A 15622-nucleotide genomic window follows, 5' to 3' on the forward strand; every position below is an offset into this window, starting at 1 on the left:
AAAGAACCTAGAGGTTGGAGATCTATCTATAGCCTATACTAACTGACTGAGGGAGCCATCCTCCCCCTCCCCACACTTGTCTAGTATCACTCCTTATAAAGGCCTGGGTTCAGCCAGCCAGGTCCATAAGCGTGTGTATAATTTTAAGCACGTGATTTAGTGCTTTGCTGAATTGGGGAACTAATGAAATAGTAATTCAGTGTACAATTATAAAAGACGAAATTAGGGTTGGGTGATGCAATGCACTATTGGTAAATTTTAATCAAGGGAAGCAGATGCTGTCCAAAATCTATATTTTTATTACAGAAACATAGAATCAGATGAAAACAAGACAGTATGTTAGTAACTATTACAGAGATACGAAGCTCTAACTTTGAAAACACAGGATGATTTCCCTTAAGAGCCTGTAATGGTTTAGCGGTGATTTCTCCCCCCTCTGACCCAGTAGGAGGCCACTCCACCTCACTACATCAGTGGGCATTGTCCATAGTCAGGGAATTAGCAAAGTCTGGCATGAGGATCCAGGGCCCTGGTGGTGGGGCTGAGCAGACTCACGGTCTTAAGGGACTCTGTCTTTCAGGCTGGGCAGGCTATAAGCGGTCTGTGTACTCCAGCTCCAGGAAGGGCTGGAAACCAAGTAGTCTAAGAGCTCAGCCTTCAAGCAGGGGAGAAGAGCAACGATTCAGGGCACCAGCCCTGGGGCGGGGCAGATCAGAGCAATAAACAAACTAGGAAGCTCAGCCCCTCAGGAAGGTCAGAGAAGTGAAGACTCCAACGTCCTATCTCTGGAGGATGGTAGGCTAACACAGGCCTCCAGTGGGGAGGTTGCCACCCCAGGGGTGGAGTAGTAGGGGGACCCATGCCCACCCAACCACCAGGTCCCTTCCCAGGGGGCTAACAGTAGCAGAGTGTTCTGCATTTGGGTCAGTGGGGAATCCAGCCGCAACCCACTGACTGCATTTCAAGCAGCAATGCAGCCAAACTGGAGTTGGCTGTCCCTGGGCCACTTCCTTCTCTCCCCTCAGGGTGTACCTGGATCCATGGGTGTCCTCAGTTTCCCCGGGATAGGTAGCCAGCAACAGTCCCAGCAACTACTCAGTGTCTTGGTCGGCTGGTGGCTCCAGCAGCTCTGGCCAATACTTAGCTTGGCTGGGCTTCCCTTTGGTCTCCAGGCTAGGGAGTGGGCAGAAGGCATCGGTCTCCTCTGGCAACTGTAGCCCAATGGAGCTGTCATGCCTCCTAACTTCCGTTGGAGGGGCAGACATGACCTAGCCCCACCTACCTGGGCTCAGTGAGTGGTTCCTCCTCCACTGTCTCAGTGGGAGGCCCCTCCACCTCACTACAGAGCCCTGGTGCCTCATAACAGTGAGAAGTTTACCTCTTCCCTGAATTGTTTCCCATTGCTCACTTACCTCTTGTTCATCCTCACTTACCCCTTTGTTCATCCTCTTCCTGGCACCTTTCCAAACATTTGCCTCTCATAGCCAGCCTTTAAATCTTGAAGAGACTAAAAGAGGTGGCTGTTTTGTATTTGATTGCTGTAGGGTTTGTTTTCCTTCCAGCTGGTAAACCATTTTAGCAGCCATTGTGTTTTTCCCAGGTTTTCACTTTCATTGATACCTGAGGAAGTGGACATCCTCATAAGTGAGCACTGAAATACTAATCCTTGCTGGTATTGTGCTTCCACCACAAATCCCATGGTTTATGAAGTAGTTGGACGCTCTTGAGACCCCGAAGGTTCAAGTTATTGGCAAAACTATCTGGACTTCAATGGGAGCAGGTTTAACAGCCACAATAGTCAATTCCAGCAGGTTTCAGTGGACCATGTAGTAACTTCATGTCATTAGAGCATGAAAGAAAAAAGGAAAACAGCTGGGAGGAAAGAGTGCTGCTTTAATGTGCAGTGGGCTGTCCTCTCTAAAGGCACATTATATCAAGAAACTGACATCTGGCATTTTCCACATTTGGATCGAAAGGTAAAATGCAGCTTTCTATATTTGACACAAAATATTTGCTAGTTATCTAGTTACTCAGCCATGGGAGAGGAATGGGAAACTTAATTGCACTTTCGACAACAAGTCTGTATTTATAAAAAGAAAAGGAGTACTTGTGGCACCTTAAAGACTAACAAATTTATTTGAGCATAAGCTTTCGTGAGCTACAGCTCACTTCATCGGATGCATTCAGTGGAAAATACAGTGGGGGAGATTTATATACATAGAGAACATGAAACAATGGGTGTTACCAAACACACTGTTAGGAGAGTGATCACTTAAGATGAGCTATTACCAGCAGGAGAGCAGGAAGTGGGGGGGGAGGGGCAATGCCCCTCTGCCATATACATTGGCCAAACTGGACAGTCTCTAAGAATAAATGGACACAAATCAGACGTCAAGAATTATAACATTCAAAAACCAGTCGGAGAACACTTCAATCTCTCTGGTCACTCGATTACAGACCTAAAAGTGGCAATTCTTCAACAAAAAAACTTCAAAAACAGACTCCAAATAGAGACTGCTGAATTGGAATTAATTTGCAAACTGGATACAATTAATTTAGGCTTGAATAGAGACTGGGAGTGGATGGGTCATTACACAAAGTAAAACTATTTCCCCATGTTTATTCCCCCCACCCGCGCCCCCGTTCCTCAGACGTTCTTGTCAACTGCTTGAAATGGCCCACCTTTATTATCACTACAAAAGGTCCCCCCCACCCCCCGCTGGTAATAGCTCATCTTAAGTGATCACTCTCGTTACAGCGTGTATGGTAACACTCACTGTTTCATGTTCTCTATGTATATAAATCTCCTCACTGTATTTTCCACTGAATGCATCCGATGAAGTGAGCTGTAGCTCACGAAAGCTTATGCTCAAATAAATTTGTTAGTCTCTAAGGTGCCACAAGTACTCCTTTTCTTTGTGTGAATACGGACTAACATGGCTGCTACTCTGAAACCTGTCTATATTTATGTGTCTGCTGTTTTGAGCACCATTGCTCCTATTAAAACTTACATGGTACTTTACATCTATCACTCACAAAGTACTTTACCAAAATTGGTGTAATTATCCCTATTTCCCAGGTGGAACAACTAAGGCACATAGAGAGTAAGACCCAGAACCACAAAAGTATTTAGGCTGCTAGCATCAATGAAAATCCATGGAAGTTAGGAGGTAAATACCTTTGTGGATCTGAGCCTACATGACTTGTCCAAACTCATACAGAAAGTCAATGCACAGGCTGTAACAGAGTCCAGGTCAGTATTCCTCCCTAAAACTTAGTTGAAAATAACTTCAGATTAAACATTTTCTCTCTAACTTGGGACCGTAATGATATGTGAGTGTCAATGCAATGAAACAGTTCCGTGCATCTAGGCCTGATTCTGTAGTTCTTTCCCAAGCAAAACTTCCAGTGATTTAAATAGAATTATGCTAGCATAAGGCTGTAGGGGCAGGTCCATACACTTAAAAACAAAGTGTCTATTTTGTCTTTATTTTGTTTTCGGGATATGTGCAGGCTTTGTGGAATCAATGCAGCAAGTTGTAACTGGTATATATCAAAAGAAAACTCTCTGCCTAACAAGTGCATGGAGGAAATACGGACAGAATATTTTGAAGTTGCTCCTGGGTTATTTGCAACACAAGTTTGGATCAAAAGATGGGTTTTAAAGAATTCTTAATGCTTTGCTTCACTCCTAAAAATGTTCAGCTTGCAACAGTGCTGAAATAGGCATGTGTACAGTGGTGATTCTTCTAGTGTGATAAATCCCATTTTATTTTCCACAGACCTAAGGTCTCCATTATCTCTTTGTCTGTGCTTGTTAACCAGGCTTCAAGAAAACTTACAAAAGGAAAATCTAAAGTAATATTGTTTTTGACTGGAGTTCCCTCCTGTTAGCTCTGATTAAAAAAAACACTTGTTTTTTCTCTACATTTATAGCTTTATAACCTGCTTTCATTTTTGTTGATAAATGTTCCTTTGCAGTCACAGGCTTGATATTACTAATAAATGTAGTCAGTGAATATGATATACATTTTTCTCAGGTGATTTATTACATATTTAATGCTCTAATAATGTTCTAAATTGTTTAAAAGTTATTTCTGTTTGATTTAGACAATGCTTTGTGTGCCTTTCCAGCATTAGATCATACAACTGCAAAGCAGAAATGCTGTATGTTACTCTCTGAACTGTTAAAATGGCACCTTCTGGTTCAAAATATGGTAAATCAAAGAGCAGTGTATACCATTGTTTTAATCCCCAAAATGTTGGCCAATCCCTAGCTCAGTGCTGCCTTTCTATTAAAATTTTATTTTGGTGTTAGTGTAACTAATTCAAATAACAGAAAACACTATTAGTGTGGTTTCCCACTTAATTTCCAGTGCACTAACTGTTTCTTCCCTTGTTATGAACTGGTAAATGACTCCCTTTGTACCTTCCCTGGCACAGACGTGTTTTCTCTCTCTGTATAACCCATGCCCACCCACGTAGACAACAAGAAATTGTTTCAGGGACAGAGACTTTGGAAACCATGTTAAAAAAACAAAACCAAAAAACCCAAGGCCAGACATCAAAATTCATGTCACCTCCACCATTTTGATTTTAGTAAGGCTTTTGATACAGTTCCACATGACATTCTCAAAAGCAAACCAGGGAAAGTTGGTCTCGATGAAGTTATTGTAAGGTGGGTGCAGAACTGGTTATAAGACCATACTCAAAGAGTAGTGGTCAGTGGTTTACTGTCAAACTGGGAGGACATATCTAATGAGGTCTTAAAGGGGTCAATCCTGGGTCTGGTACTGTTCAATATTTTTGTTAACGACTTGGATAAGGAGAGCACGTTTATAACATTTGCACATGACCCCAAGCTCAGAGGACACTTTGGAGGACAGGATTAGAATTCAAAGCAACCTGGACAAATTGGAGAATTGGTCTGAAATCTACAAGATGAAATTCAAAAAAGACAATTTCCAAGTACTTCACTTCGGAGAGAAAAATAAAATGCACAGGTACAAAATAGGGAATAATGGGCTAGGTGCTAGTCCTGCTGAAGAGGATTTGGGGGTTAGAGTGGATCACAAATTGAATATGAATCAACAATGTGATACAGTTGCAAAAAAAGGCTGATATCATTCTGATGTGTATTAAGAGAAGTGTTTGTATGTAAGATACAGGAAATAACTACTTCCTGGTGAGGCCTCAGCTAAAGTACTGTGTCCAATTCTTGGCTCTGGAACAGGCTTCCAAGGGAGGTTGTGAAATTCCCACCATTGGAGGGTTTTAAGAACAGGTTAAACAAACATGTCAGGGATGGTTTAGGTTTACTTGGTCTTGGCTCAGCCCTCAGGGCTGGATTTGATAACTTCTTGATGTCTATTTCAGCCCTGTGACTCCAGGAGTCTGTGTTTTTGTTAATATCTATGTTACTTCAATAGCGTTTTGGAGAGGGGAAATATTTGTTAATGATTCGACATATCCATGTCAATTAAAGTGTGGGAGCTAATAATATACATCTTCTGTCATTAGATCTTCTTCTCCCCCCATCCCAAAAAACACAAGAACTGACATGGCTGATATGTCTAATGTTTAAAACAAGAAAGAAAAACCTTCAAAGCCCCTCCCAACTCTCTCTCAGACTCATTCTATAATTCTAAAGAAGCAAGAAAGAATGTAAGCACAATTAAAACAAAGAAACAAACAAATATATCAAACCTTTGCAAGTTGCCTTTAATTCCAAGTATGAGAACTGATTAGTGTTGGATTATTTTTCTTCACGGGGGCTGTTATAGGCTTACTTCTGTTAATGTCAGTAAAACATATTAAGATGTTAATAGACTAAAGTGGATCAGACTTTCACTGGTCTGGCTTCATTATTATGGAAACTGGTCTGGTAGGAAATGACACTGGAGAGACAATATGTGATATCCTAGAACAATATTTCAGGCAATGTAATGCACACTACATATAGGCCCAGTCCTGCTCCTGTCATAGTAGATGGCAACATTTCCTTTGATTTCAATAGGGGCAGGACCTAGCCAGCTTTTAAAACAAGGTAAACTCAGGTTTTGCAGGTGTGAAGCTGAGTTACTATAACAAACCTGAATAAAGAGTTTTTTAGGCTTTTCTGAAAACTGCCTCCATGAAAACAGAGGCCCTCTTTGAAAACACAGGCCTTGTCTATACTGGGGAATTGCCTGCCATCTTTATAGGTATGTCTATTCTGCAATCAAAAGTGTGAGTGCAGCATATGTAGACATACTGCAACTAGCTTTGATCTCGCTAGCTCAGATAACAACAACAGTGAAGGTACAGCAGCACAGGCTGGCCACTCAAGTGTATACCCAGGGTCCCGGGCTTGTACAACCATACTACCCCCTGTGCTGCCTCAGCTTTGCTGCTATTGATATTTGAGCTAGCTAGATCAAGCTAGCTTGGGTACGTCTATGTATGTTGCAGTCACACCTCTCACTGAAGTGTAGTTATGCCCAAAGTGTACCAGTGCTATCCCCTGGAATAGACTGGCAAAGCCACTATATGTGATGGTGGAGGTTTCCCCTGTTTGAAACAGAGTAAGTTGCCTCGTTGCAAATCAGTCTAGTCTGTCTGTGCTAGGGACTGCATTGGAAAACTGCACTGGGGGCTGGTTATCGCTGGCTGTAATTTGGACAAATTCCCACTGTAAACAAGGCCTAAACCTCCGTTTGTGTGACTGGCCTAGATGACTTGTAATATTTATTGCTAGCAGAAAATAAAGTAGGCCTTGGAAGCTGGCAGAACTCTGTGTACCTAATTCACCTGCTACAGCTTATAGGCTGAACTTTTCAATAAGACCCTGGCCCTAACTGCAGTCATCTGAGTGGACTCTCAAAACAGTGTGTCTCTTGCCACCTCCACACCCAACTCTACTTTAGTTAGGAGCTAAATAATGCACAGCTGTATGTGTTTACCTGCTACCTAAGGCCTTCTTCAGTCAGAATTGGTTATAGGAAAAAAATCTAGTAATGGACATGATTTTATTAAACTCTGTTTGGGCTCCTTCCAAAAGAAAGATCTTTAAAGCGAAGCATTCCAAAAGCAGAAGCAGTCACTTGGCTGTTGACAAACCTTGCCACTTTCATTGCTGCTTTTCATGCGTGTCTTTATGTATATGTCTACACTGCAATTAAAAACCTATGCTAGCTGACTTGAGCTCGTGCAAAGGGGCTGCTTAATTGTGGGGTAGACCTCTGGGATCATGCTGGAGCCTGGGCTCCAGGAGGGTCCCAAGCCCGGGCTCCAGCCTGAGACCTCTTCTATACTGCAGTAAAACAGCCCCATCACCTGAGCCCTGCAAGACCGAGTCAACTGGCATAGGCCAGTCAAGGGTGTCTAATTACAGTGTAGACATACTCTGATAGCTCCAGCTACTTCTCCTGCATGGGTGAATTGATGGGGTACCTCTCTATCCTGGTGTAGGGTTTACTGGGGATGGGGACATTTAGGGCTCACTCAGTGTTATCTTTAATTGATGTGTGGCACTTAGAGAATAAGGTGGTAGTAAACCAGAAAAAGCCAATGTAAGAAGCTGGCCTGTCCCTTTAAGGGCCAGGAGGCCTGGGGTCAGCCAGTCCTGTTCAATTAGCCCTGCCCTTGTACACCTGTATTGGCTGTTGAACTTATGAGGAAGAAAATGCTGCAGTTGGAGGTTGGATGGGGAGGAGGGCAGGCAGTTAGTTTGTTTGTTTCTTTCTTTCTTTCTGTGTGGGTCAAGAAGCCTGGCTCAAGCTAGGGCCTGGTGGAGGCACTTAGTAGGAGGGTAGACCTGGCCTAGATTGTTGAGGTGATTGGGCCCAGGAGTCCGTAGTTCGGCAGCAAGCCTGGCTGTTGTTGCTAGGGCTTGCCCGTAAGGAACGGGGGGCAAAGATTCTTTTGTTCTGGTCCTGGTTTTAGACTTGAAAACATAAAGGTGACCTGACCAGAGAGCCAAGTCATTGCCGCAGACCATGGGAGCCTGGAGGAAGAGACTGAGGCAGAGGGACTGCCATGTCAGGCTTCACAATAAGGTGCACTGTAGGATTGTGAGTCTTGACTAGAGAGAGAGACAGAACAATGTAAATTATCTTGCTTTCTTCTATTCTGAATCCCTGGTATTTCACTTTTTCACATCAGTGTTAATTATGGGACATGGTACCAAATGCATCATTATTGGTATGGGCTGTGTGTAGGCTGTATATGCAAATATATCTTTGCAAGGTATGTGAGAACATACCATTCCTTTTACATAGATAGGTGCAAATGTAGGCAGATTATGCATGTGTACCACACAGGGAATGCTGATGGTGTGATTCTTATCCATAACAATTAACCTCTCTCTATCCTGATCTTAAATGGATGTGCCATTTTTAATTCAGTGTAAAGCTTGGTAGACTAAAAAAATAACTGCATACTGCCACGCCGCTGGAATTTTAGCATGAAAGACTACTGTAAATATGCCTAAATGGCCTGGATGAGTTTTGCAGAATACCTACACATGGTTTGAAGCTTTTACATATAAAATGATTGGGGGTGTGTAATACAGAGAATGAATAATCCCTCATTCACTGATGACACATAATGGTAGGAAGGGATAGATTGCACTATAGGTTAAACAAGTACATTCCATTTGGAAAAAACCCAGCAATTAGAAAGCACTTTCCTTCACATTATTGAAAATGTGTGTCTGCCTGCCTTTTAATTACAGCCCATGGAGACACTATACTGAATCACCCAATGTTTGTATGTTCTAGCATGCTTATTATCTTCATCTTCCTCCATGGAGCCTATATCTTTAATCTGAGAAGAAAGAACAAAAGACAAGAGTTGTGGTCTGTGGCCGGTTCATTACATTTTACAGGCAAGCTGTGTATTATAGATCTTCAACGCATTAGCCTCAGCAAATATATTGCATGTCAAAACACACACAAAAGTCCCACAATCAGACTTTTCTTCTTAACTCTAAACGTCTATAAGTCATGCACTTGGAAGTCCTAATTAACTTTAATTCTGTCCCCTTGTGTTTATGCATGAAACTAGGGTCTCTATCACTCTATATTTCTTTTCTAATAGAATGCAAAATGAAATGCATGTTTACCCAACGTATTCTATTGTGAAATACAAATATCAGCAGATTCTACTCTTGTTTACACTGATCTAAGTCCAAAAGAATACTGCTGATGCTAGGTGTGCTGAGAATGATGACAGCTATGGTGCTACTCTGGGTTTGCATCCATGACAGCACAATCTGTCATATTTGCATCTAAACTGCAATGGGTGGTGCTCTTCGTAAGGAAAAATGTGCACTATTCACACTAAATTCATACTTCTGTGTTCTAAATCCAGGCTGTCCCAGTTCAAGACTGTCAGGACCAGAGTCATAACAAGCGAAAGGCACATTTCAGATTGATTTCAGATTTTAACGTAGGCTGTCACTAACAAAAGGCATTTTTAACTGATGTGGTCCCTAAATTCAGAGGGTCTCAATCTTGAAATAAAAACAAACCAAAAATAATAGGGTACCATGTTTTTCCTCCATTCCCCAAAAATAATCAAGTTAGTCCTAAGAGCTGGCTATGAATTTCTTCCTAGATCATCCTCCTTGGACCCCCTATCTAACCTAACATAGACTTCTGCTGTAGGGCTTTGTTTATAGCAGAAACCTCATACTGCTTCCGAATCAGCTGAGTGGGAATTGTTACACCTGTGACTATATTATCTAAACCGGTTAGGCTAGCCACATTCTCATGGCAGCTAGTGGAGTCATTCTTTTTGCCTCTGCTATACTACACTTTTGAATCATTCTGCTTGTGTTGCCCTTCTTCCTTCCTGCTTCTGTGTGTTCTCTTTCTGATCTGTACATTCTTTGGGGCAGGTGTCTTATCTTTATACCTGTCTATATAGTGCCCAGCACACTGCTGGCCCATACAAATAAATACTATCTTCCTCTAAATGTGATCAGGAGAGAACCCGCATTTTTCTCCTCTGATGGAATGAGGATAGGAGAATCATCTTAGAGTTCTGACAGTATGTACAACTTTAAAAAAAACTTTCCAGGGATTTTCACAGACGCTTAGACTATTTAGAACGTTTGCAGTATATTAGGAACTGGAACATGTGTTGTTATGAAACTGGGTTAGGGAATACAAAAATAATCATTTCTCATTTCTGCAATACATCTGCTTGTCTGAATGCCCGATTAATTCAGGATTAAATAATTCTAACCTTGTTGTTTCTAGTTCAGAAACCTTCTTTATTCAGCCATGAATGGACGATCAGCCCTTCAAGTTCTCTTTCTGTTCAAGGTCCATTCTCATTCTCTCCAAGGTCCTACATCACTGTCTCAATTTCCTGAATACATACTTTTCATGGTCACCATCTGAAATCTGATTGAAAGGACATAAATGAGCCAGACCCAGTGTTACTAACACTGCAAAACAGGTAAAAAGAGATGAAGCTACCATATACAAGTGTGCTTAGGCCCAGAGCCTCAAAAGGATTTAAGTGCCTAAACCTCTGATTTAGGAACTTAAGTTCCAATTTTAGGCACCACTATAACCACAAAACCACCGTTCAGCTGCCGATGAACTTATAGGCACCTAAACTCAATCAGCACTTAAATTTTCAGCGTAAAAGTTCCCTAGGCACCAGAGGTTCTGCCTCTGGTCAGATAGCTCACTCTAGACATCTGAGCAGCTAGCTCACTTCTAAATCCCAGAAAAAATCCACAAAAGAAGATAGGTGGGAGAAGCTAGGTGGAGGAGCACCTGTCTTGCCACAGGCCTGAGCTGATAAGCATGTTCAGAGAATGATGATGGGATGAGGCTTCATTCACAATGTGGCCAGTGGTGGTGGTGGTGCCCACCTTAAACTTTTTAGCCCAGTGGCTAGAGCACTCACCTGGGATTTGGAAGATCTGGGTTCAATTCCTCCTCTATCTGATGGGGAGAAAGGAGGTGAACTCTCCCACCCCACCCAGGAGAGTGATTTAACCACCGAGCTTTGGCATGTCCTGGTGTGGGGCTCCCTCAGTCTCTCCTGTTGAAGATGTTCCACTCTGGATTAATTAATTAGTCATTAGGCCAGAGAGAGAGAAAGAGACTGACTCTACAGTGTGGTAGTTGAGGCTCTCTCAAGGGAGGTGGGAGATCCATGGTCCAGTCCCTTTGCTCCAATGACTCTCTGATTAGTTATACACCATGGAATAGCTTCAACAGGAGAGACTGAAGGAGCCCTCCATTGGACTATTCCATAGTCCAGTGGTTAGAGCACTCCTGAAAAGTGGGAGACACCTGTGCAGATCTTTTCTCCCCCACCCCGGTCTGGCGGAGGAGGGAATTGAACCTGAGTCTACCAAATCCCCTGTGAATGGTCTAACCATGGGGGCTAATGTTATAAGGTGGGCAGCTCCTCCCCTGGCCATTTTGTGTGGACTGAGACAGGTGCTTAATTCATTCACACAAGAAATGACTTAAACACCAAAGCCACCTTATTCCAGGAGAGGATTTCTCATTTGTGGATTGCAAGCAGAAATAGATGCCTTCCTACAGCCCATACTTAGGCTTTGAACTCTGTGAGAGGGGTGGGGCTCAGAGCACACTCTCCCATTGGCATCCCCCATTGGGTAGTTTAGGCTTAGCTTGCTGGCTTTTGTGGATTGTGTTGTTAGGTGCCTAACTCTTCCCATTCATTGTATAGGTGGCCTAGGTGCTTGGGGTGCACCTATTGAATTTTGGGAAGGGGCGGGCTTGCGCCCATATCAGATGGCCCCCTCCAGAAGCCTCAGGGGAAGAGCCACTAAACTCAGGTTTCAACTGATCTCAGGGGACAACAAATGATTAACAGGGAAAGGAGTGAGGGTCAGAGGTACAAAATCAGGGCTTGAGAGGGGGACACTGAATAGAAAACCCTGGACAATGCCCACTGCTCCTCAAAGGTGTCTAGGGAGCCAGCGGACACCACCCAGAGATGTGAAATAAGGAAGGAATGTAAGTAGGCCCCACAGTTGCAGAGCACCTTCTCCTCCTGTCTGTGGTGCAGTATGCTCCCCACTCCGGCCCTAAGAGAACTGCATTAGGCCAGGTGGGCCCAATCAGCAAATTAAGCTGCAAATGGGGGAGATTTAGGCTGGGGGGGGAGGCTGCTAATTAGAAGGAAGCTCACCTGTGGGGGAACAGGCAGGGCTTCTATGAAGTAAGGAGGTCAGTACCAGCATAGGAAGCTTGTAGCCTCTCTCTTCCTGAGGTAAAGGAGAAGAAAGGGGGGGAGTGATAAGAACCCTTAAGAAAGAGTTTAGCTAGGAGGCCTGAGAGAGTGGTCTAACTAGGAATGCTATGGATAAAGCTTAAAGAAACAAGGTAGGAAGTAGTTCATGAAGAGAGCAGTAGGGTGGGTGAAGTCCAGGTCTTAAGTACTTGCTATAGGTCACTGGACTGGAACCCAGAGTAAGGGCAGGGCTGGATTTCCTTACCATCCACTGCAGAATAGTATTGGTAGGGGCAGTGAATGGGAAGACTGCCTGAGTCACTGTGGGAGTGACACAGTCAGAGCAGTGGGCATGAGGACTGCAGGAGGAGAAGAGGGAAGACTCCCCTGGAAGGGGAAGCTACACCGTGACCTGGGCTGAGTTACAAAGTGTCTATACTGCAACTCCATGAGCAGGAAGAGAGCTGCAACAATGGAAGAGAAGAAAGGAGGCATTGAATCAGATGGAGCTCATCTCCAGAAGGAGGCACTACGCAGCTGTGAGTACAGCGCCTTGTGACACTACCTAATTCAGGCTTTGTGGATTTCTAGTGACTTCTCTAGATGCCTAAAAGTTCGGCATTGTGATGCTGAGTATCACAAGACCTAAGTCCCTTTGAAAATCTGGGCCTCAGTCACTTAAGTCCTAATTCAGCAAAGCACGTGTTTATATTCCAGTGATCTCAAAGGGGCTTGAGAATATGTTAACATGCTGAACTGAATTGGGGCCAGAGATGCCAGTGAGTACAAACAAATTGCAGAAGCAGATTTCTTTGTGAAAATCTTAGATTCCACTTGTGGGAGCTGGGACTGGCCCTCTTGGGAAAACAGAGCAGGTGTTATTTGGGCAAATCTGATTATAAATGACTTCAGAAGTGGGTCTGTTATGCAGATGAAATTTCTATGAAAGAAACCAATGCACACTAATGTATAATTGCTGGCAAAGTTTTAATTTCTGCAGTTGAACAGGCTATCTAGAGGATTTTAAAAAACTACTTGAAACAATCCCCCAGCCAAGAACTTTATTTCATTGATCTACTTCTAAACAAAATTCTAGAATGATTTTGATTTTTCTTAAGAAAAAACTTACAGATTCTGAAAGTTGAAGGTCTTGGGACTTAAGTCTGGTCTCTATGGCTTTTTATACTGTGCTTATCATGGTAGTATCTGAGTGCCTTCCAGTAATGCATTAAGCAATGGACAATACATGTGTCACATGCTGTTCTCTCATTCTTCACCTGGGGGAGAAGCATATGCAGTAGACTGTATTGTTTGGTAGGGTTTGGAACTTTATTTTTGTAATGTGGCCGGTATTCTGTTTCTATGATTTTTAATTTCCATGTTGCTCTGTGTCTATGTGAGAGAAGGCAGGTGAAAGAAATGCACCTTCCACTGGAGTGGAAGGTGTTGAGGTTTGTGATGGTCTACACAATAGGTATATGTATGCAATCCCCTTTCTAGTACTGCTGTCCTCTCTCGTTTGGAAGTGACCCAGTACGCCATTCATGTGGTGTGTTTTTTTTTTTTTTTGAGGATTAAAACAGCATGACCGTGCTTGTCGACTCTCCAACTCCCGAGCAACCATTGTGACACAAATTATGTTCCTTCTTGGTGCCACATTCCTTGTGACTTTTGCATGCTGTGTTGCACCAGTTTCAAGTAATGTAAAAACATTCCTCTTATGGGAATTAGTAGCAGTTAGAAGCATTACTTCTGAGTATGGCACAAACACTTCTCTTGACTCATGACAATGAGAAGTACAGTAAGCCTCATGATTGTGGATAGAGAGGAGAAACTAGTAAGCCACATCACATGAATTAACCCGTTTGGTATACATTGGATTGTTTTTATTGCCTCTTCACAAGAGATAATCCTCAGTTTGACATTATGCGATCTTGACCTTTAAGTTTACATACTAACGAGAACAGTTGCATAACTGGCAACAGCTAAGCCAAACAGAGGAGCAAAAAACGAAGGGATGGAATCCAAGCTGAGAAAGTAAAAATAGAGAACTAAAAGCTTCTGTAAAAAGACTTATTGCATAATCAGTTCCATTACAATATTAAAAACAAATACTTTCATAAAGGATCTTCCAACTCTAATGCATTTACGTACTGCTTCTATCCTAGCAGGATAAGTGGTAACTTCATGTCGTAGAAACATGCTAAATGGTCCATGAAAAGGTATTCATAGGGAAAAACTTACCACCATGTTGGCAAAAGAGGGGTGAGCCTCTTAATAGTGACCACACTAGTCACTTTTGTGGTGGTGGTTTAACTTAGTTTAGTAACAGCATGGTCTGTCCCCTTTAAGGGTAGTGGGTTCTGGTGCAATCGAACCCTATTCCAAGGCATGGCTCTTTCCAAGAACAAGTAGGTCTGAGAAGGATCACAGACCAAGCTGGGAATGAGGACTAGGTGCCTGAGTAATGTGACTACTAGCTGAAGATTATAAAGGAGCATTCTTAGCTCAGTCAGGGGGAATCTCAAGTTGGGCGTGATGTGGAAGGAGGCTCTTTTGTGGCTGATCTACGATGATGGCAGGCTGGGGAAGCTTGCTGAGATACAAGCACAACCTCAAGAAGGAGGGCCAGGGAAACCCTGAACCAAGGGCAGAAGGAGTTTGAGTCCATGGATTAGGAATAGGAAGAGACCTGGGTAGGGCCTTCCCAGAGAGGCACAGGGCCAGTGTGGGACTGGTAGAGCTCCCCTGTTCAGGGGGGAAGATGGGGAACGGTTAAGCTAAGAAACATCTGGAGCCTGAAACCAGGGTAAAATGGAAGCACTGAGGAATGAATGGTTTGAACCTAGAAGGGCCAAAGGCACTCCATGTTTTGTTTTGTAAAACCTTAATAAATTAGCCCCAAGATGGAGAGTGTTCAAGCTCCTTATGTAACACATTGGGTGGGTCATTAATTCTGAGTATCTGTTTCAGTGGTACAAGGGAAATCACGAAACCATCTGTTATACAACTGAGGGACAGTCTCTTTGGCAGCTGATTGGTGAATCGAGCTGGGAGCTGAAGTGGGATGACTGCAGTGGTATACCATGGTGTGGCATGCTCCAGGACCACCGCCTGTAATGCCATCAAAGCAGCTGGCTATGCACTACTGTGTAGCTGATGGCTTCTCTCAGAGAATACAATGAGTTTTCGCTGCCACCAATTAATCCTTAGCTTTTTTCCTACAGATTTTTAATTCTGGGCTTAAAGAATTCTTCTGGGCTTAAAGATGTTGTAAGAGCAGGACAGTGTCTAGAATCCTGCACAGGCATCCTGAACTCGTTGGGTGAGCCAACGTGAGTTCAGGGGCCAGAACCTTGCATAGAGATAGTGTGTGAAATCCTGACCCCAATTCCAATGGAACCAGGATTTC

Source organism: Eretmochelys imbricata, chromosome 3 (assembly GCF_965152235.1).
Source record: "Eretmochelys imbricata isolate rEreImb1 chromosome 3, rEreImb1.hap1, whole genome shotgun sequence".
In the NCBI taxonomy this organism is placed as follows: Eukaryota; Metazoa; Chordata; order Testudines; family Cheloniidae; genus Eretmochelys; species Eretmochelys imbricata.